Source organism: Zonotrichia albicollis, chromosome 36, assembly GCF_047830755.1.
Source record: "Zonotrichia albicollis isolate bZonAlb1 chromosome 36, bZonAlb1.hap1, whole genome shotgun sequence".
Taxonomy (NCBI): domain Eukaryota; kingdom Metazoa; phylum Chordata; class Aves; order Passeriformes; family Passerellidae; genus Zonotrichia; species Zonotrichia albicollis.
Window position 1 is genome coordinate 2,591,232 of NC_133854.1, and position 19,049 is coordinate 2,610,280.

Genomic DNA, 19,049 nt, shown 5'->3' on the forward strand with positions numbered 1-19,049 from the left:
GCTGTTGAGAAGGCTGGGCAGTGTCACTGTGGGCCCTCTCTCAAACCCCTTGGAAAAGCCAGAGCCATCCCAGAGGGTCCTGGGCACTTGGGAAGGGCAGACATGGAACCAGTCTACACACAGGGCAGGGAGGGGGACTGGGAGAGTCACAGCCTGCTCAGGCTCAGCAGGGAAGGGGATGTGGGAAATCCTCCTGCAGCCATTCCAGGCACTGGCAGGACAGGGCAGGGACTGCAGAACCCACGTGGGAGGGAAAAGAAGGGGATGTTGTGTGCCCAGAGTTCAGCCAGGCCTGGGACAGTGTTGAAGAATTTTGCTCAGACATGGCTTGAAGGAAAAAAGGCCATGAAAATATACAGCTGATGGAAAAGTAAAAAGCAGCTGTAAGCAGCTAATTCTCAAGCCTGTTTCCCAGGCACGTTTCTGTAAACAGCAGAGTTCTCAGGCAGTTTTCTCATAACAGGTGAACACTTTATCTTTGGCTGTTTTGGGAAAGTAAAAGTAACAGACATGGAAGTTTTGAGAACCATTCATATCAGGGTGAGAACACAAATCTTGGTTTCAATAACAAACCACAGGTATTGAAAACAAAAGGAGGGGTTGATGTGTGATCTGTGACCAATGATGAGCTCAGGTTTTGCAATATGTATGAGCTTAATTAACACCATTATAAAAGTGTGCATGGTTGATCAATAAATTGGAGTTCAATGCTGATCAATTAGGATGGGTCAACTCCCTTCACTTCAACAGGACAGGGTCTGCTATGGTCTCCTCAGAGCCAGACTGGAGAGAGCTGGGCTGAAGGAGTGGAACATGGGCTGGGTGGGAATTTGGCTGAACAATGAGGGCCAAATGTCATCCACAGAGTCCTCTTGGCAGCCATGCTCTGGTGACATCCCTCAGTGACCAGCCCTTGGCCACCACTGTGGAATATTTACATTGTCTCTACAATGCCATGAAATGTACTTTCAATTCCTTTGTGGATGCTACCAAATTGCAGGGAGTCTGTGACTGAACTCATCTAGTTAATGGTGACTGCAAAATGTAATTGGGCAAGGTGACTGAGTTGGGTAAATTTGTCTTGCCATCAGGTGCCAAGCAAGCTCAAAGAAAGGGTACAGAAAACTTATGTATCAGAAGAAAGACAATTCAATAGGGAAAAACCCAAACCCAACGGAAAAAAAGACCCCAAACCCATTAAAAAAAACAAAGCAAGATCTACCCACAGCAACGCAAAAACCCCACAAACAAACCAACCACAAAAAGCAAAGGCCACTGTCCTGGGGTGACGTTATGATGCTTGTATATCCCCATTCATCTGTTCTGTGCCTTTAAGACTGGCTCTGAAGAGTGGAACTTTTGTTTGGGTTTCTCTTATCAGGGACACAGAGGAAAGCGGTACATAAGGCTGTTTTTTCACTTCCAGCTTCAGCTTGCTGCTTTTGCTTGCTCTCTTTTTCTGCTCTTGCTTCTGCCCTGCTTTCTGCCTCTGCTTATTAGCTAGTTCTAGCTAAGCAGTCCACATTGCTTCCTGGACTGTTTCCCCTCTCCTGTTCCTGTGACCATCTCGAACCTGCTCCGGACTGGCGGCATCGGTGCAGGCACAGGAGGGGGGCGCGGATAAGGAGGTAATGACAGATGCGGGGTCTGGTGTGGCTTACGTGAAAATGACGCCAGAAACGGCAGCTGCTCTGGCCGGCATGATGCAGAAGGCGCGCGCACAGGGCAAGGCTCGCGGAAACCCTGAGGGGGGAGTCCCAAACCAGCACGGGAACATCAGACACTGGCAGTGAATTAGGGGAGACTACAGGGCCCCAAAAGGGTGCCAGAGAAAGACGTGGGAGACGCGCGGTTGTGACGTCAGACCCGGAAGTAGGGGCACGGAGGTCTGCTCGAATCGCGGAGCTGGCCCAGGTGCCGGCGGGGGGCGGGCTGTGCGCACCGGTGGGAGGCGTGGATACTGCGTCAGAGGAGGAGGAGAGAGAATCGGGAACAGACCAAAGGGAGGGGATTTCAGAGGCGGAACGGGAGGGAGAGAGTGACCTCAGCTCGGGAGAGACGGGGAGCAGCCCTGAAAGCACGCATGCGCGGAGAGCAGAGAGCGGGCGGAGGCGGGCTCATTCCCCTGTGATGTCTCAGGCGAGGAGGGGCTGTGCTCGAGGTTCCACATCCTGGGGCTCCTCCCCCTCTCCAGACCCGGTGCCTTCAATCCAAACCCTTGGAGTTCAAGCCTCTTCCCTCCGAGGCAGGCGTGTACGTATTCTATCTCCATTGTCAGTTGAATCAAAAGCCAGGCAGCCCCTGTCTCAAACAAGTTTGCAAACACAGAAGCCGGCTGAACCGGGGGCAGTTGAGTTCATGCCGAGCCCGGTGACAGTGCCACCTCGTGGGGAAATGACAGAAGTGCAGGACATGCCGGATCTGTTCGGTGGAGCCACAGCGCCGTCTCGTGGCGAGTCTGCAACAATGCAGCGATTTTTTCCAACAATACATAAAAAGAAGAGTACTTCTAAGAAGACAATGATAACACAACAAATGGATTATCCTTCAACTTCGGGATTTTGCAAAGACCATGAAAGCTCAGATGAAGCACCGCAACAAGCAGAAGACTTCATACAGATCACAGCATCGGAAGGTGTCCCGGCATGGATGCTGTCAGCAGCAGAAGCAGCAAAAAGCTTCTTGCATTCATTTGATACAGCAAAAAAGAAATATCAACAGAATCCTCAAGTTTCCTTTTCGGATTTAGGAGCGAGGCCGAAAACCTCAAAGCAAAAAATGAAGTACAACGAACCACCAGGGACCTCTACAACTCCATTATTCATGCAAATTCCAATGGAATCTCCAGAGGAGGAATTTCAACAGCCGGTGAAGACAATGGATTGGAAGCGCATCAAAAAAGCATTGGCAAAAGACAAGCATTTATTTCCAGGTTCAGGAGATTTGACAATGCTGGTGACATATGATGACCAGGGACAGAATCCAAGATGGGAAAGGATGGGTCATGAAACACTCAAAGACTTACGGAAGGCGGCTCAAACTTTTGGACTGGATTCACAACATTCCAAACAGCTATTAAGAGGGACATTCACCACGTATGACCTTACGCCATATGATATCCGAAGCATTGTGGCAATGATTCTCACTGACACACAGAGTCTCGTCTGGGAAAAAAGATGGAGAAAGTATCTTTCAGAGTTGCGAAATAGATATCAAGGTGGGCCAAACGCGAATCTCACATGAGCACAGTTGGCAGGGGATCCTCCGGATGACAACCCAGGGGAACAAGCAGTGCGGCTTCCACGAAGAGTGTTAAATGACATCAAAGAAGCAGCACGAATGGCAATCATGCATATTACACCAACAAGAGCTCCGGATGTTCCATTCTCTTGCATCAGGCAAGGTCCCGCAGAACCATTCATGTCGTTCATCGATCGACTCACGCAAGCCGTGGATCGAGAGGTGACGATAGAAGAAGCGAAGAGGCCTCTCTTGGAGAGCTTAGCTTTCGGCAATGCCAACCCGGATTGTCAACGGGTCATTAGTGCCATGCCAGGACAGCCATCCTTGGCAGAGATGGTGGAGGCATGCAGCAAGGTGGGGACACCTCAGCATGTCGCATCGATTGTGAAGAACGAATTAAGAGAGGAATGGGAGGAACAGATAAACGGACACTCAGAGGCGCCATCAGAAGACAAGGCATTGGAAAAGATGCTAGAAAAAATACTTCACCAACAGAATGAGAACACCAACAAAGTTCTTGCAACAATGCAGAAGAAGAGCAATCCCCCAGGAGGACAGTGTTACAAATGTGGGGAGTTTGGACACATGAGAAAGAATTTTCCCTGAACACATACACCAGTGCCAGCACAAAAAGCAGAAAGGCCAGTTTGTGCACGGTGTGGAAAAGGAAGGCACTCTGTGAAAGAATGTTATTCTCAGACAGACGTGGAAGGAAATCCGTTACTGCATCTGAGAAACGGGAAAAGGAGCGCGGCCGTAAATCGCCAGCGCGCTCAGACACAAGTACTGGCAGTGACACAAGAGCAGACAGGGCAATCATCAGTGAGCGACAAGCAGACGCCCTCAGCAAAACCCTCAGTCGATTCCATAGCGACCCAGATCTCCTCCCAGCACGGGCAGAGTGTGCATTGGCAGCTTCAAAACTAGTATGCTTTCTAGATGAAAATCATGCAGAGATACCAACAGGTGTCCGCGGAGATTCACACAAAAAAACAAGATTTCTTGATAGTTGGACTAGACAAATGCAGCATCCTTGGAATCATTGTCTACCCTAGAGTTGTCTCTACAGACAAAAATACCGAATTGACAGTTCTGGCAAGAGCGCTTCGTCCACCATTGACTGTGCCAGAAAATACTGTAGTTGAGAGAGCTTTTGCCTTGCCACCACACGCCATTGGGGAAGTCATGACAATCTTCGATGAAGAAGGGTTCCCTATGAAGGAACATGTTGAGGTACATACAACATGGGTGAAACACATAGGTCGGGATCGACCCACACTCATGTGCCGATTGACATGCGGAGACAGGACAATAGCAATCAGAGGCATGCTCGACACAGGGGCAGATGTCACAGTAATATTGCACATCTTTTGGCCACGCAATTGGAGCTTGGTCGCGCCCTTGGGCTCTCTCTCAGGCATAGGGGGAGCATCTCTGTGTCTGCAAAGCGAGAATTCCATCGTTGTCACGGGACCAGGAAACAAGACAGCGATCATTCGTCCTTTTGTCGTCCAGAAGCCAATCACAGTCTGGGGTCGAGACCTTTTGGCACAATGGGGTGCGAAGATTGAAGTGGATTTTTAGTAGGGGTCACTGCGGCACTCGCCACATTGCAGTTGACATGGAGAACAGACAGTCCATTTTGGATGGATCAGTGGCCCCTTGAACAGAAAAAGTTGAGGGCTTTGAAAAACCTGGTCCAAGAACAATTGCAGAAGGGACACATCAAACCAACAGACAGCCCTTGGAACTCTCCAGTGTTTGTCATCAAGAAAAAGCTATCAGGCAAATGGAGGTTGTTATATGATCTCAGGAAGATCAATGAAGTCATAGAAGACATGGGACCACTTCAGCTGGGACTTCCATCTGTCTCGATGATTCCCAGAGATTGGCCGCTTGTGGTCATTGACCTCAAGGATTGTTTTTTCAGTATTCCTCTCCATCCAGATGATGCTCCGAGATTTGTCATTTCAGTTCCGAATATCAACAAGGAAACACCTCTGCAGTGGTACCATTGGGTTGTCCTCCCACAGGGACTAAAAAAATTCTCCGACGATCTGTCAATGGTACGTGGCACAAGCTTTGGCACCAGCATGGAAGAAATTTCCAAAGGTGAAGATCATTCATTACATGGATGATTTGCTCATTGCAGCATCAACACAACAGGAGCTGCAAGAAGCTCGTGACTGTGTGATTGCAGAAGTGCAAAAGGCAGGTCTGGAAACCAGCATTTCAAAGATTCAAGAGGTTGCGCCTGGGAAATATCTAGGATGGAAGATTTCAGAGAGAACAATAAAACCTCAGAAAATGGAGATCAGAACAAAGGTCAGCAATTTGCATGATTTACGACAGCTTTTGGGAGAGATCAACTGGATGAGGTTGGTTTTGGGAATCACAAACAGGGATATTCCAGCATTGCTCAATCTTTTGAGAGGAAACACAGACATTCGATCTCCCAGAACACTCACGCCAGAAGCGAAGAGCTGGAGAATGTCACAGACGCGATACAGAAAAGGCAGGCACATTGATTTGTTCCAATGTTGCCTTTTCAGTTGGCAGCGCTGGGGAAGAAAACACAGTTCCATGGTTTGATCTTCCAATGGGATGAATCACAGAAAGACTCTTTGATAATCATAGAGTGGGTTTTTCTACCACACTCTTCAAAGTGTCTTTCAAAGGCCTTCAAAGACAATCTTTGCAGATTTAGAGATGGCAGCACAAATCATCATAAAGGCGAGAGCAAGGTTGCTGACAATGGCAGGACGGGAATTCTCAGTCATCAGATTACCTCTGAAGCAAGACTATTTTGATTGGGCAATGCAGCAATCGAAGGACCTATTAATCGCGTTGTTGGCTTTTCCGGGAATTTGCACAATCCATTTTCCACAGCATAGAATATTACAATCACAGATATGCTACAGAGCGAAACCAAGAATAAGTGAAGAACCTTTGGACGGGATCATAGTGTTCACTGATGGCTCAGGAAAGACACGCAAGTCGGTGATCACGTGGAGAAACTCAATGGCAGGGGATTGGGAATCAGATGTGAAGATGGTTCAGGGCTCTCCACAAATCATGGAGTTGGCAGCCGTTGTCCGAGCGTTTCAGTTGTTCGAACAACCTCTCAATCTGGTCACAGATTCCGCATATGTTGCGGGTGTGGTCAAAAGATTGGAGGGTTCACTCTTGAAAGAAGTCAGTAATGAGGTTTTATACTCACATCTGGCGAGCTTGAAAACGTTGCTAGAGAGCAGGGAAAGAGAATATTTCATCACGCACATTAGAGCGCACACGACACTTCCGGGGTTTTTAGTGGAAGGGAATGCTCGGGCAGACAGGTTGACAATGCCCATTTCGCAAACACTGCCAGACATTTTTGAGCAGGCAAGATTGAGTCATGCGTTCTTTCATCAGAATGCACAGGCGCTGATGGAGTCCTTTCGTCTCAAAAAGAGTCAGGTGAGGGAGATCATTAGTGCTTGTCCAGACTGTCAGTTTGTGCAGCCACCTTCTTCTACAGGAGCAGTCAATCCGCGGGGACTGCAAAGTCTTCAATTGTGGCAAGCTGATGTCACGAAGTATCCATCCTTTGGGAGGCTCAAAAATGTTCATGTTTCAGTAGATACATTCTCAGGTGCAGTCTTTGCTTCAGCACATGCAGGGGAAACAGCGGACCATGCTTGTCGATATTTTCTGCAAGCATTCGCATCATTAGGTGTGCCTCAGGAGATAAAAACAGACAATGGTCCAACATATACAGGCAGGGTGCTTGACAGATTCCTGAGAAGATGGGGTGTCAAACATACGTTTGGTATTCCACATTCGCCCACAGGTCAGGCAATCATTGAAAGAACACATCACACCCTAAAATCCCTTCTGGACAGACAAAGAAGGAGTGAGCCAGAGGCAACACCTCACATGAAATTAAATAAAGCGCTGTATGTGTTCAATTTCCTAAACAGTTCATCTTCAGAACCTAATCCACCAATCGTGAGACATTTTTTAAACAGCACACAGGCAAAGCTAAGGGAAAATCCTTTAGTTTTGATCAGAAACCCAGAGGTAGGACAAAGAGAGGGTCCTTTTAAACTAATCACTTGGGGCAAGGGTTTCGCTTGTGTCTCCACAGATCGAGGTCTGAAGTGGGTGTCGGCGCGACACGTAAAGCCATTCCGAATGCGAGAACAGGAGAATGCTGATCTGAGAAACAGTGAGACGAATACTCCAACAGAAGTCAGGACTCAGACTGCAAAGGACGACTTGGAAGAGAAATAAAAGGGACTAAAGACTTTGGGGGTTTTCCCTTTGGAGTCTTGAATGGAAAACATAACAATGGTTTTGCACAAAAGTGAAGTCATGAGTTTCATTATGCTTATGTGCATCATTTTTTCATTCATTGCAATAAGCAAGGGGGCAAATTTACCTATTAATCAACCAAAACAAAATGTATGGGAGGCTTTAGCTCAAGCAGGGAATTTGGATAGTATTTGTCTGACACACTCGAGGCCAGGGAGACCATTTTCAGTTTGCGTGGTTTGATTGCCAGTGGACAAGTGGCCAATTCCAAGGCACTCTGCAGTTAACATCTCGCAGGTCATTAAAGATCCTGTGAAAGAGGGGTGTGCTTGGGCACATCTACTTCCTGTGGCTTCTACAGAACCCCAGCAATTGGAGATTTTTGGGTCCATGACAATGGAACTCTGCATGCAGTTCAAAACTCCAAATGTCACAAAGGCAAAAACTATCAATTTGACTGTAAACCATGAATTCTATAAAAATGCGTCAGCATGCTGCAAATACACAGAGAAAACTGCCAGAGGATCAATCCACATCCCAGTGCAATTGCCACGGGGTTTGTTTTTAATTTGCGGGGACAGAATTTGGCACGGCATTCCTGCCGTGAAGGAATGCCACGGGAGGTCCATGCAGCATTGGGGAAATTTCAATGTTGTCGCCAGATTTGAAATCGCTGAGAGAGAAGAAGCGCAAAGAAAAAAGATCAATACAACATTATGCGGCAAATTGCAATGATGAAGTATTTACTTGGAACAAGGCAGCGAGAATTGCTACAGCAATTTTCTCACCTCAAACAGCATCGGGGGTGGCCTTGACTCAACTCGACCGCATGCGTTGTTGGTTGAGCAAACATGCTCAGTCTGTGTCTGTCGCATTGAGTGACATGTTAAAAGATGTCAGTGGTGTACGACAGACGACTCTTCAAAATAGAGCAGCCATCGATTACCTATTGCTCGCTCATGGACATGGGTGCGAAGAATTTGAAGGGATACCACCAGCAGGGCACTGGGACCATGTTTGCTCAGGTCCAGACACTCCAGGACCTGAAAGGCACAGGACAGTGACGGTGGAGCAGGCCGGCAGGAGCCCAGAGCCTCACAGGGGTGGGCCCAGGAAGCAGCAGTGGGTGCGGGCAGCCTCCCAGGTGGCTGCAGCTACGAGAGGCCTGAGAGCTGGCAGGCAGCTCAGCCAGGCAGTGCTGGCCATCAGGCTCACCTCCACAAAGAACGCCAGGGCAGGCAGATCCCAGCAGGGCTGCTTCCCGATGAGCAGGCTGAGCAGGTGCGAGGCCATATGAGGACACAAGGGGCTCAAGCCACAGCGCATCTCCCTGGCAGGGGAAAGGCACCAAGGCCCTGAGCCGAGCAGGCAGACCTCTCCCAGGCGTGGTCTCACAAAGGGGTGATCTTTCCCCAGCACTCTGCAAGGGGACATGGGGCCCTTGGGAGGCAGCTGCTGCTGGGCATCCTCCTCTCCCAGCCTTTTTCAGTCTGCTCGGCCCTCCATCGCTGACAAGGCCCTCTCGCTTACAGCCCCAAGGACTGTGTGGGGCACTCTGGGCAGGGGGCACAAATGCTGACGGTGGAGGTGGGGAGTAGGGGATCTCACCTGGCCAGCAGACCCGCTGCATAGTGCTGGGTGTCGGCACAGAGCAGCTTCTCCCAGACCCGCTTGTTCTCCAGAGCCACCAGCTTCTTGTCAAAGCCCAGTTGGGAGAGCAGAGCCTTCATGGTCTACACTGCAAACCTGCGCACCGAGCAAAGGCCAGGTCACTCTGGGAGTGCTGGCCCTGACCATGAGGGCGTGGGAAGGACAGGGAGACTGGCACCTGTGGAGATGGCAGGGAAGGCCGTGTTCTTCCCGGCACGCTCTCCAGAATCTCCCAGTTTCAACATCCCCTGGCATCTGCTCTGTGGTGGTGAAAATTTGCAATAGCAGAGCCACAAACTGTTGGGGAGAATGAAGCAGAATGGCACAGTGCCACTCATACATGGGGGCAATCCTCCACAGCACCAGAGTTGCCTGCAAGAGACAAAGCAGCCCGAGGCAGCGCTCAGTGCCAGGGTGTCCATGAGGCAGGGCCCGAAGGGAGACGCAGGGGGAGCACGCGGCCTGCTGCCCCTGAGCCTGCCCCTAGGCCAGCTTTGAGCCAAGCACGGAGCTGCAGGCTAGGGAGAGCAGGGAGAGCTGCTGGAGAGGCAACCAGGAGGGCGAGCAAAGATCAGCTCCAGAAACTCATAGCCAGGGCAAAGACAGCCTTGTCTCCACAGGAGAAGCTGCTATAGGGCAGCTGCTCCTCCATGGCAGAGAGCAGCGCTGGAAGCACCTCCTGGGCGGCCACTCCAGACGTGCCAATGGCTCTCCACATCAGCATGGTGGCTCTGTGTGAGCAGAGCTGTGCGTCAGCACCATGCCCTGTGCAGCTGCGTGGGGCCAGGTGACAGAGCCCCGGTGCCCTGAGGGGCAGGGAGGAAGCATGGCAGAGCCTCAGAAAACAGAGGGGCCCGAGGCTCCCACAGCTCTCCACCTGTCTGCAGAGCCCACTGGACAGGCTGTACAGGGTGAGGGGCCCTACGGGCTGGTGAGCACCGAGCTTTCAAGGCACTTGTGCTGCGTACCTGTCACACATTGGGGCACAGCATAGGAGGCTCATCACCACTTGAACAGGGTGTTCCTCTGTCAGGCTCAGAATCTCCATTTGCAGCCTGGCATCCATGGTGACACAGGACGCCAGTCTCCGGAGAATATCCCTGACCATGACGCGGTGTGGGGAAGACTTGGAGTGCTGTCCAAGGGAGCACCTTGCCCAGCTTCCCCCAAGAAGTGCTTGCCTTCCCACCCCACTGTAATGGCCTCAAAGGCTGAGGGGGTCCAGTGGATGTAGCTTGAGGAGCCACATGATCCTGGGAGGCCTTTAGCCCTGGCCCCAGGTTGCTTAGCTGTGGAGAGCTTTGTTCAAACACGGCTTATAGAAAAAGGCCATGCTCACATACAGCTGGTTGAAAAGTAAAAGGCAGCTGTAAGAAGCAAGTTCTCAGGCTTTTCCTTAAAAACAATAAATACCTTGTCCTTGGCTAAGGTATGAGAAAAACATGGTGGAAAACATGGAGTCCTTGAAGGGTGCTCAATAATAAGTCAACAGCAGGATGAGAAAAACAAGTATTAGCCTCAACAAGTAACCTCAACAGGTATTGACAGCAAAGGAGGGGTTGCCGTGTAATCTGTAACCAATGATGAGCTTGGGTTTTGCAATATGTATGAACTTAATTAACACTACTATAAAAGTGTGTAAGCTGGATCAATAAATCTGAGATCGATGCTCATCAATCGGATGTGTGCTCGTTCTCCCTTCACTTTCGTCAAATGGTGAACCCCTATCATGATACTGCAACGCACCACGAAGGAATGAAGAACCGGGTCAGGTCCTGAAGCAGCCGTGATGGCAGAAAAGCGCAGAGAAAAAAAAAAGGGAGAAAAAAGAAGCTGAGACGCGCCGTGCCTCGGGCGATCGTAAAAGCGAGCCTGCCTGAGATATGCTGCCGGACCTTGAAAAGCTGCAACAGCGCTGACGATTTAGGTATGGAAAGGCAAACAGCATATGATTTATTTACTGCCTTTTTACAAAAAAGGAAGGTTAAGGGAATAGATTTGCAAGAGGATTTACCAGGGCTTTTGACTTATGGTTATGCTAGGGGAGATTTTATTAACCCCCATATGGTTCACGAGTTAACAGAGTGACGTAAATTCGGTGATTTGTTGTGGGAGGCCACTTTAGAGGACGATAAAACTGCCAAGAATTTAGGTAAATTATGGAGGGTGGTTCACAATGAATTACTGCAGCACCAGGCTGAGAGAAAGGCTGCCGAGCAGGCAACAGCTGCTCATGGGCGTAATAAAGATTACGATCAGGAGACAGGAACACCACTAGCTCCTGCAATGAGGACGGTTTTGTTACCTGTTTTGCCGCCCTCGTCTGCTTCAGCAAGCCAGGCTATGCAGTGCGCTTCTGAGGCTTCTGCACCCCCTGAACAACAGGAGCCGTGGCCAAGACCACCCGATAGGCTCCCGCAAAGTAATGAGCTGATCCCTGGGGCGGAAAACGACCTAGCTAAGGCTATTGCAAGGGAGCGACAGGAGGCGTGGGCTTCGCTTGCAAGAGAAGCCATGGAAAAGGGGGATGAGGAAGTTATCAGTGCTGCTACCCAGCTAGCCAAACAGATGTTAGACTATATTTTTGATACCAGTCTTCTTTTGGTGAATGATTGTTGTGGGATAGCTTAATTGATCTTTACTCAACATCAGCAGTTGTTATTTAATGCTCATTGGCAAGGGCTTGTGAACGAGTGTGTGGCAGTACAGAGGCAGCAGGGAGACCCTCTCCATGGTATAACTGTTAATGAGCTTATGGGCCTACGACCTTTTCTTCATACCGAGGCACAAGCTTTGCTGGGGCAAGAGAAGTGCCGGGAGGCTATGAGGTTGGTCGGGCTCGCTATAGAGAGGGTCAAAGAGCCGAGAGGGGTACCCATGTATGTGGGAATTAAGCAAGGGAGAGAAGAATCATTCGGCTCATTTATTGATAAAGCTGCTGCTGCAATCGAAAGGGCCGGGGTGCCAGAACAAATGAGGGGGCATTACTTAAGCAGTGCGCTCTTCAAAATTGTAATTCTACTACTAGGAGCGTGCTCAATACTCTGGGTGCCAATTGGACCATAGAGGAGGAATTAGAGAGGATGGGTTTGATGCCAACAGGACCGCAAGCCTTTATAGTAGATGTGATCAAACAATTAGGAATAGGCTTACAAGAACAGGCAAAGTCCTCTCAAAGTCAGGTGTTAGCTGCTCTTGCACCGCTTCAAGCGTCAGCTGCACTGGCACCAACAAGTAGAGGGAACCGCATGAAATGTTATTGATGCAGAGGCATGGGTCATATGCGCCGGGAATGCCAAGCCACAGGACAATGGTGCCAAAAATGGCGCTCGGATACTCACAATACGGGCGCTTGCAGACGGAAATCGGGAAACTTCCCCAGGAGCGCGCACCGCAGCGACTGCGCCCCGACACAAGTCGTCGCTGCAGCAGCAAGAGCACCCCCTCCTGCCTCCAGCCCGCCACAACAGGGAGCCTCGGCCTGGACCTGGCAGCTGCAGTAGATGCTACGTTGATGACCCCACACCCACAAAAAATTCCGACAGGGATTCATGGACCTATTGTTATACAGGATAAAGCGGTGGGTGCGTTGCTTTTCGGAAGATCATCTGCATCCATGTTGGGATTATTTGTTTTGCCTGGCGTCATTGATGCGGATTACACAGGAGAGATTATGGTGATGGCGTATACCCCTTTTCCCCCACTCCAGATCAATAAGGGACAGAGGATTGCTCAGCTAGTACCACTTGAGCAAATGACTAAGGGATTGCAGCCTATCAAAGGACAAGAGAGGGGGGAAAGTGGTTTTGGTTCTACTGGAGGACTTACCTTGTTGACTTTAAACCTTTCTGAGAGACCCAAGAAAAGGACGGAAGTAGAATTCAAACGACAAAAAGGGTCATTTTCAGGTCTGCTGGACACTGGAGCAGATTCCAGCATCATTAGCCCTAGCTGTTGGCCTCAACACTGGCCTTTGCAGTCAGCAGCCACCACAGTGACCGGGGTCGGAGGATTTACCCTGGCTAGCCGTTCACCTCCTCTCCGGGTTCGCATAGATAGAAAACAGCTGACAGCTATTTTTTCAGTAGTCCAATTACCACCTACCGTGCAATGCCTTGTAGGGCAGGACATTATGGCTCAGTTGGGGGTGGTTTTAACTAATGAACACCCTTTGGAGTAAAAGCCATTGCTTGGACTTTCCCGATCCCCATCACACCTGGACTGTTGACACCCCGGTATGGGTTAATCAACGGCCCTTAAAAGAGGAAAGTCTTCAACAAGCCCATCAGCTGATATCAGAACAATTTCAACAGGGACACCTGCGGTTATCTACCAGCTCCTGGAATACTCCAATTTTTGTAATAAAGAAAAAATCTGGGAAGTACAGGTTGCTCCACGATTTGCGTGCTGTTAATGATCAAAAGGAGCCTATGGGCACATTACAACCTGGACTACCTAATCCTGCCATGATTCCAATGGATTGGCCTCTGCTAATCATTGACCTGAGGGATTGTTTTTACACTATTGCCCTTCATCCACAGGACATGCAACGGTTTGGCTTTACATTGCCTGCAATTAACAGGGAAGGGCCTGATCAAAGGTTCGAGTGGACTGTACTACCGCAGGGAATGCACAACAGCCCCACCTTGTGTCAGCTTCATGTTAATGCAGCATTGCAACCTTAAGAAAACAATGGCCGAGCACAGTGATATATCATTACATGGATGATGTCTTGTTTGCTCAGCCCGTGCGTTTTACAGAACAACAAATCCAGAAAATAAGGACCACGCTGGCACAGTATTCTTTGGTAATAGCTCCTGAGAAAATTCAAACAACAGCCCCCTGGAAATATCTCGGATGGTCCATGTCAGAGCAAACCGTAAAACCTCAAAAATTGCAGTTGAAAACAAGGGTGGCAACTTTAAATGATGCTCAAAAATTTTTCGGTGATTTGCAGTGGTTAAAACCAATAGTGGGAATACCCAACAAAATACTAAACGAATTGCGCCCGCTACTAAAAGGAACTGACCCAACCTGCCCGGTGCGAGTCACTGACAAACAACAGTGGCTCATCCAGCAAATTCTGGACTGTGTTACACATGGACAGGTTTATCGAAGGGATCCAGAACTACCCATAGACTTGACCATTTGGAATGGTCCACAATATCTTCTTGGAGCGCTAATGCAATTTAAAAAGAAAACGGGGGAGACACGGATACTAGAATGGATCTCCGCTACAGCAAACTAAAACTCTTTTTCAAAAAGTTGAAATGCTAGCTGATCTAATAAAGAAAGGCAGAGAAAGGATGTTACAGGTGGCTGGGGTGGAACCAGCTATCATCAGGATGCCGATGACAAAGGGCACTTTGGATTGGTACCTGAACAACTCAAAAGATCTGCAGGAAGCTCTTTTAGGTGCATGTTGCCCCATTGAAACGGACAAGTTTCCACCAGCTCTGGTTCAGTGGATAGGGGACTGGGGCTGGATAACTCGCCCAAAGCGAGAAAACTCCCCTATACCAGATGCTATTACTGCATTTACAGATGCTGGCAGGAAGTCAAGAACTGCTGCAATAACTCGGCAAGAAAAGGGAGTATGGAAACATCACATTCTGCAAGCAGAGGCAGTAGACAGCCTACAAACTATGGAACTGCTAGCAGTGGTATGGGCAATGGCACAGCTTAAGGAACCGTTGAATGTTGTTACAGACTCTTTGTATGTTGCAGGAGTTGTAGCAAGATTGAAGATGCCTCCATAAAGGAGGTACAAAATCAGAGACTGTATGAACTGTTAATGCAGCTGAAGAAGGCTACAAGATCAAGGGAGCACGCTTATGCCGTAATTCATGTTAGGAGCCACAAATGGAATGTTGGTTTAGGAGAAGGGAATGATAGGGCAGATAAATTGGTTACTATAACCCAAAACACACCCCTGTCAAATCATCAATTGGCATGAGAAGCTCACTCAATGTTTCACTAAAATGCAAAAGGCTTAAGTAGAGAATTTAAGGTAACACTCGCCAAAGCAAAAGCCATCGTGAGGGCCTGTCCAACTTGTAGTCACCATAATGAGGGTAGTGGTTTAGGCTAGGAGTAAACCCACGAGGCCTGCAAAGAAAGGAGTTATGGCAAATGGATGTCACACAGGTCCCTAGTTTTGGCAGGCTAAAATACGTACATGTGTCTATTGATACCTATAGCAAATATATTTGGGCAACGGCTCAGACAGGAGAAAGAGCTATACGTGTGGAAAGGCATTTGTACAGTTGCTTTGCAGTGATGGGTACACCAAAAAGAATTAAAATGGATAATGGTTCTGCCTATATCAGCCAGAGGATAGGGAGATTCTTAAGAAATTGGGGAATCGAACACGTTACAGGTATCCCAAACTCCCCAACAGGGCAAGCCATCATCGAAAGGGCAAATGGTACCTTGAAAAGGTATTTAGCCAAGCATGAGGGAGTAACTGACCCCCAGGTGAGGTTGCTAGAAAGTTTGTTTGTGATCAATCACTTGTGTGTATTCGGGGATGCAGGGCAACCCCCGGCGGAGTTGCATTATAAGCCACAAGAGGTTGCTGAGCCGAAAAAAGAAATATGGGTAAGATACAGGGACCCCAAGACAGGGCTGTGGAAGGATCCTGCTAAGGTCCTGTTCTGGGGAAGGGCATATCTCTGTATTTCCAGCCCTGCAGGAGCACTGTGGGTACCTGCCAAGTGGACTAAACCTGTTCTTGATACAGCGATTGGTGGACCACCTCACGGAAGGGGACAAGGAACGTCTGGAGAAGAAACTGCCCCTGATCCTGCCACCACTACTGCTACAGCTGAAGGGACACTCGAAAGCGGTCGACAGGGCCGTGACACGCCACTGCCGGACGGCCAAGGAACTGGTTGGCACCGCCGAATCATTATCATCTTTCCACATAAGGGGACCGGCAAGGGAGAAGTGCCTTGACTGCTGCAGCCCGGATTGTGCCGCTTGGGTAGCACTATATTGTGGGGGTTGTGGTAGGACCTTTTGGGTGGAACAGTCATTGCTTTGGCATTTGTGGTGTAACACCTGTGACCGTAAAAACACATACGGCCATGATTGGGAATGGGAACTACGGAGACAGACAGGGCTAAATACAGCTTCAGCCTTAGGTCTTTATGAGTCTCACGAACAAAAAATTTTGGCTTATTATCGGTGGGAGGTACAGTATATTCTGAAAAGGGTTAATGCTCAAAGTAGGTCATACATAGCCTCTGCAAGGTGTAGAAAATTGTTGCCCTTAACACAGCATTCTGTTGTAGGACCCGTTAAAGGAGATCCTGATAAGGAATTAGATCACTGCATTAGGAGACTACAGAGGTGGAGACTACAAGTGTCAGGAGCGGCAAAGTTAAAGACTGATAAGAAAAAGAAAGCAAGAGAGAGAACAGAGAAATGAGGCTTATTATTGTTATACTGCTTAGTGCACTGGTGGCTGCAGTAGTAGGGGGTAACACACTTTAATCAGCCAAGAGATAATATATGGATAACGCTTGGTAATCAAATTAACCAATCATCGCTTTGTGTCAGCCTTGGAGGGGTTACTAACCCATTTCAATCATGCTTGGTGGGACTTCCAGTGTGGTCTCCTCGGGAATTTTGCAGTCTGATCAATAACCAAACTCTATGCATGCATAATATGACAAACATTAAACTACCCACGCAACAAGGGTATACTGCAAGTCAAAGTGATGGCTACCACCAATGCTTAATAATCCGATCACTTAGTACTCCTTTGCACTCTCCTCCAGAGGAATTGGATCTTTTCGGAAGTGCAAACACCAGTATGACTAACACCTCAAATAGCGGATGGTTCAGTTTTGATCCTTTAAATCTTCAGAAGTTGAATCAGCATAGAGAAACATGGGCTGCTTTAGATTCATCTCTGAGTCTGGGCACAGTGTCTCGGCAGCTTTACAGCCAATGTAATAGCAATAACATCGTGACACCAATGAAATTACCCACAGGGATATTTTTAATTTGTGGGGACAGAGCCTGGAATGGTATACCAGCCCGGCCACAGGGTGGACCTTGTTATTTGGGAAAATTGTCATTATTTCACCCCAAAGTATCTATATTAATGCAACTAAGCCAAAATGCAAACAGACAGAGGCATAGCCTACATGACTTAGACTGTAGTCAGACAGGAGACCCACGGTTCTGGAGTGAGCTGAAACAAGTAGTGGTTTCAACTATCTTGCCAGGAGGTGCTGCAAACAAAGCTATGGACTTAGCAAAACAACTGGGATGCTGGGCTAAGGGTGAATTGAATAAGATGTCACAAATTTTAGATATGATAACTGCAAATGTACAAAGGGTTAATCATGCTGTTTTGTAACACAGAGCCGCAATAGACTTTTTGCTTTTAGCACAAGGCCACGGGTGTGAAGAGTTTGAAGGGATGTGCTGCATGAATTTGTCTGATCACTCTGTATCTATTCATGCTAAGATGAAAGAGTTGCAGCAGGGACTTCACAATCTCAAAGAAGAAGAAGGACTGGGAATTGATGAATGGCTTAAAAGTTTGGGACTTGGCCCATGGCTGCGGAACCTTGTGACATATTCTATAGGGATACTAGGTGTGCTTTTAATGCTTTTGCTTATTTTACCTTGTATTTTTAATTGTATTCAAAATATGGTCAGTAGAATGATAGAAAGAACTTGGTAGACTAACCTCCTTGCGCAAAAAGAAAAAAAGGGGGAAGTGTGGAGAGCTTTGTTCAGACATGGCTTATAGAAAAAGGCCATGATCACATACAGCTGGTTGAAAAGTAAAAGGCAGCTGTAAGCAGCAAGTTCTCAGGCTTTTCCTTAAAAACAATAAATACCTTGTCCTTGGCTAAGTTATGAGAAAAACATGGTGGAAAACATGGAGTCCTTGAAGGGTGCTCAATAATAAGTCAACAGCAGGATGAGAAAAACAAGTATTAGCCTCAACAAGAAACTACAGGTATGGACAGCAAAGGAGGGGTTGGCGTGTAATCTGTAACCAATGATGAGCTTGGGTTTTGCAATATGTATGAACGTAATTAACACTACTATAAAAGTGTGTAAGCTGGATCAATCAATCTGAGATCAATGCTCATCAATTGGATGTGTGCTCGTTCTCCCTTCACTTTCGTCACTTACCTGCTGTGGAGAAGCAGAATGCTTCTGGAAAATCTCCAGAGTGGGTGCAGGAACCACAGTCAGTGATGGCATGGCCTGAGTGTCTGGCATGCCCTGAGCCTGGGTGTGGGTGATGGCCATGCCCTCAGTCAGGGCCATGCCAGCCTCCGCCCTGCCCTGGGCCGTGTCCTGCTCAGAGGCTGCTGCGAGCTCCGAGGACGCTGAGATGGCAGCAGCCTCTGCCCGCAGCTGGCCAGGCCTGGAGTCGGGCTGGGCTGTGCCCTCGGTGCCGATGCCACCGGTCTTTGTGCGGCCCAGGTGCAGAAACCTCTGCAGTGCCTGCAGCAGAAGGAAGGGAAGGAATGAAGGGACGTTCCATGGCCTGCTCCAAGCGCAGGGATCAGCCGAGCAGCGCCAGTAGGCCCGGCCCAGGTGGGGATGGCTGCAGGTACCTACACTGCTCTGTGGAAGCGGCCACGGGTGGGCTCTTGCTCTTGAGTTGGGTCCCTGGCAGCATCTGTTAAAGAGCAAGCACAGCCAGAGGTGAGGGGCTGAGGGAGAGGCCCGAGAACACAGCCCAGCCGTGTGCCTCCCAGGTAGGGACACCCCCACGGGAGCCCAGGGGATGGAGCACGGCCATTCGGGGGTGCAGCCCTGGTCTGTCTCCCATCCCGTCCATGGGCATGTCCACAGGGATGGATGGGATGGGATGGGATGGG